Source organism: Apium graveolens, chromosome 7 (assembly GCF_009905375.1).
Source record: "Apium graveolens cultivar Ventura chromosome 7, ASM990537v1, whole genome shotgun sequence".
Taxonomy (NCBI): Eukaryota; Viridiplantae; Streptophyta; class Magnoliopsida; order Apiales; family Apiaceae; genus Apium; species Apium graveolens.
Window position 1 is genome coordinate 261,656,590 of NC_133653.1, and position 4,956 is coordinate 261,661,545.

Sequence of the window (4,956 nt, forward strand, 5' to 3'; positions counted from 1 at the left end):
AGTGGCTAACTCTCCCCTTTTTAGGTCCTGGATCGCCCTCTCCTATGAGATTTTCTAATCCCAATGATCTCGAGATGAGGTGGCCGAGTCCGGTTTACCTTGTCTGCATTGACATTGCCTTCTTTCTTGTATCTTGTAGACTGCTCAGCCTAAGGCTAAAAGATAAAATGTGTTATAAAAGAAGAAAGTCAATTACCGGGTGAACCATATGGCCCCCAAAAGAACCGCCGTAATCGCTTCAACCTGGACAGATAAATACTTTAAGTCGCTATCTATCAGAAGAACCTAGGTGCCCTACCTATTTATTGCAAAGTAGCTGTCAGAGTCTTGTATGCTCTAAGTAGCTTATTTATGCTCCTAGCTCCCTTTCGGCTACAGAATAAGAGTTGCGTGGTCGGTGTGTCACTGGGTCGGTGGGGAAACCCCTAGGAATTCACATCAGAAACTTAGTAAAGTAATAACCACACAAGGAGGCTACAATGAATTTTGATTGCACATATTATCACTTTTTTTTGCGAGGGTGTTAAGTGCTAAAAATAAGAGAGAGGAGACATTGTTATCGGTGAAAGAAGCGTGGGAATGGTTCAGCTAATTTTTTTTCAGTGACTGGTCCAGTGATTGTTCAGATAAATAAGAATCGTCCAGCTACATGAAAATTTAACCAAACAATCAGAATAGTAAAATCTTAATTCGTCCAGTTCAGGAGGAATCATTCTTCATAAACAAATGGACCCTTAGCAAATACAAGTGTTGGACACTACTAGTTGCGGGATTCACAATTTTAAAAACCGGATGCAGAGGATTGTTTTTTACTTTAGTTTTGAACAAGGAAAATGAAAACATTGTATTTTATTGATTAATAATAAGTATTACATTTAATCTTATAATAAAAATTAACAATAATATCCAAAATAATTACTTCCTTTTTCTTTCTTTATTGTTTGCTTCTCATTTTTTGAACAATAAGCTTTTTCATTTTTCTTATTTTTGTCAAATATTCAGATTCTAATAAAGAAAAATTATTTTGTACACATCCTTGACCAGTGGACTGGATCGAATAAACATTTTGGATACTGCGACAACCAGGTAATACACAGAATGCGCTATTCTTCTGTCTTCTATGTCTGCTCAACCCATGATCATGAACCTATATATATCATGTTATATCAGGGTGACGGGGCCTAAAGGTTTTGAAGAGAAGGATGATAACAATGAGGAAATTATGGGAGGAGGCTTATCACTTGTCGCATGCAAGCATAACAACTCGGCTTCTCCCCTGATCTGTATGTATATCTTTTCTATGATTGTCATTTAGGATTACTTGTTTATATATTAGTGATGTGGCTCAAATGCCATATTCAGGGTTTGATTTTTTTTTTTACGTATGTTAAGTGTGTTGGATATTAATCTAAACATTTTGGATACTGCGACAACCATTATTAGAAGTAGTAGTTGCTATTTTCTTGCCATGTCCCTGGCAATTAGTTTGAGTATTAAATGTTGTATTTCCATTCTGTAAGAGTTATCATCTGAATGCATTTTGTTTTTCTCAGTTTTAGAACAAACACTTGTGTAGAATTACCCTAGTTTATTTTGAAGAGATGGATGATAACAATGAGGAAATTATGGGAGGAGGCTTATCACTTGTCGCACGCAAGCATAACAACTCGGCTTCTCCCCTGATCTGTATGTGTATCTTTTCAATGATTGTCATTTAGGTTACTTGTTTATATATTAGTGATGTGGCTCAAATGCCATAATCAAGGGTTTGATTTTTTTTTAAGCATGTTAAGTGTTAGATATAAGGTTTGATTGAGATGGGTTTTTGATTAGTGATCGATTTAACACATTTGTTTGATTGATACCACTCAGATGAGTACTATTTGCTAGGCTTCTGAACAATATCTTCAAAAAACAATCTCACACAACTCAAATGATATAACTTTAGTATAAATAGACCGTAATAACTTGTTGACTCCATTATAGTCCATCTACAGATCCATACACATGTGCATCCCAGTCAACTATGTCAATACTCAATAGGCACAAATATAGAACAACGGACTTGCAACAGTTATCGTCTAGCTACTGAATCAGATTAAGGAATTAGTTTAGTTCCGTGATAAATATGTCCAGTTTTTCATTATAAATAGAATTTGAAGGCTTAAAACAAAACCTGAAGAAGAAACCTCAAAATCAAGGTAACAAAAGATAAAGAAAAATAAATAATGAATTAAACTTACTTCTTGAATTTATCCCTGCTCCACGATTGTGATCAATCAAGTCCCACCTTAAGTTGACCACTTCTGACATCTATACAATGGAGAAAGATAACAAGGATTAACAATTATGTAAATACATTCCTCCAATTCACCATCAACATGTTTGCAACAATTTTAGCAATACATACTAAGAAGACCTTGCCAGTTGTTTCTTAGTTTAATCTTTAGCCTACGGAGGTATTTTTTTGTATTTATTTGATAATACCACAATAACATTTAGGTACCCACTATGTTATAAACACACAAGTTATAACGTATAAAACTTTTTTTAATGCAAAGTGCTGCAGAAAAATTAACATGATTTCAAAAGTGAAGTATTGCAAACAAACTGGAATAGATTATATATTTTAAAGTAAACTGAACATAGTACTTCAAAGCATCACAAGTTTTGCAGTCTGTTCATTTGATGCATTTATAAATTCAGATAAAGAGCCGAGATTGATTTGATCAGATAAATAATTGAGGGTTTTCAGAAAACAAATATAAAGACTATTTGTACAAAAAAAGTATTTTTGTTAAATAAGCTGCAAAAAGAAAAAGTTCTTGTAAAAACTTAATTATCCCAAAAATCATAATACCTCCATATATCGCACGTATCTTCTTGTAAAGCCTACATCAGTAACTTGAGGCAAGTTCAAGGCGCTTTCAAATTTGTAAGCTTCTTCTGCTAACCTGAAAATTTGAGGGCAGATAAAGTGTTTGGTGTGAAATTCTTCTATACATGCAAATGGATTTCATCAACTGTTCCTGTATTTAAATACATGACACCTGTGATGGACTTTAGTTAGCATGAAAGAATAGAGCTTTGTACTTCTCGGTGAAACCAAAAATTACAGAAAAGAACATTTGGTTGGACAAAGTAGTCAGAGATTGTAAGGTCCTGCTCTCATGATGATGGAGTCCCTTTCTTACAAGCCATCATCCATATAAAATACACTTGTTAGAATTATGATACGTCATTTAATTCAAATATATATTTTAATAATTGATTGCTGTTGACCAAATCTTTAGAAAATTTTTGGATTACAGTTGTAGTGCTTTTAGGAGAAAAGATATGTCTGTTATGTATTGGCTTATATAAAGGCCACATTATTACACTAATTCGCAAGTTCGGTCACTTTGTGAAAAAATTGCACTAAACATTTATAGCACGATCTTATTGACTACATATCAACCTTAGAATGGAGCTAAGGATGTAATCCATCTAATTCCAGGTGACATAAAGATACTGTGTTCTTTGCTCAAAGGTGGATCTTCTTTTTTCCTTTGGGGGGGGAGGCGGGGGCTGGGGGAGTTTCCAAGCCTGCCAGAAATAAACGATTTATATATCTTGAGGTGTTTCTTTGTTTAGGTTGAGTACTTCAGGTGTTCAACTAAAGTTAAGGTGGTTAATAGGCACATCATAGCTCTATGTTATTACTAATTTAATAGAAGTGTCTGACCTGGATACGTGTCCAAGTATCGGACTCGACATATTTTGAAAAAATCAATTGTAACAGAATAAAAAAGCTCGGTGCATAGACCAAATTTCTGCTTTATTTGGATTGTGTACCTAAATTCACATCCAATTATATATGTATATATAACAATTATTGATAATTAACATAGAAGACCAAGATGGCTGAATGACCACTATAAAGTAGATTGAGCTAACTATACAATGATGACTGTAGGAAATATGAAGAATACTTACGTATCATAATATCTTTATAATGTACTAGATTGCAAGTAGGATGAATCATTTTCAGGAGCATGCTTATATTTGCAGGACAAAAACCGAAGCTTGTCAACCTGGAAAGGATAAAATAGAGTTTCCTTTTTTATTATATAAAAATATATTGTGCACTCATAAAACAATATACTTTGAGGCACGATGTTATTAAGTACGGTCAGTATAGTATATCACCTGAGGTAGCAAGGTATTTCCAGATATAAATTGCTCAATATTGCGAATACAAAAGTCTCACGACGAGATCTAGCCCATTAAATTGTAAAAGTTTTAGCCTGACTGCAGCAAAATCTTGCCACAAATTATATTACCATCAGATTTGTAAGCCTAACCTTAAGATCTGGAGTAAAAACAACGCAAAGCTGACCATCGTGAACTACACGCAAATTTTGATACACAGCCTCCACCGTTGCATTGTAGGAATGAACAACAATTTCACCAGACAATGTCTGGTGTTCGCTAGGCATGTCAAAGCTGAAAAACTCTTTCAGGATACCAGTTTCAAAACCAATTTTGGATAGTGCAGGCAGCGTTTCAGCTGTAACTTCTGAAAGTACACAAATAAAAAAATTACGTAGCTGGAAAAAAATGAGCTAAGGTTTATAATAATTTGTAAACAAGAAATGAAATACAAATGGAAAACAGGCTATTCATAAAACTGATAGCATCTAATAATCTGTTATAAACTTCTAGATACACTAATATATCATAGAATAATATAACAAAATATAGGTAGAATCTTCCAATTTAACATCTCAAAGAATAAAAAGTCGAAACACAGGACAAAAGAAAAAAGATCTGAAACAGCAGAGAAATAAATTAGATGACATATCATAACCACAACCTGGCTTGTGCTTACATACTTGACACTGCCACGCCCTCTGTTAATGAAGTAAAAATAATGTATTAAGACAAAAGACATAAACAACACAGGATCGCCTAGTT

At 33.8% G+C, this 4,956-nt stretch overlaps 1 long non-coding RNA gene across 1 annotated transcript; it reads right to left on the bottom strand.

Moving 5' to 3' along the window:
- On the bottom strand, window positions 1-3,093 carry LOC141671143 (uncharacterized). The gene is made up of 4 exons (XR_012554966.1): window positions 2,861-3,093; window positions 2,244-2,313; window positions 299-425; window positions 1-155 (listed from the first exon to the last, which is right to left on the bottom strand). It is a non-coding gene; the product is annotated as an uncharacterized LOC141671143 (long non-coding RNA).
- Window positions 3,094-4,956: the final 1,863 nt, after the last annotated feature.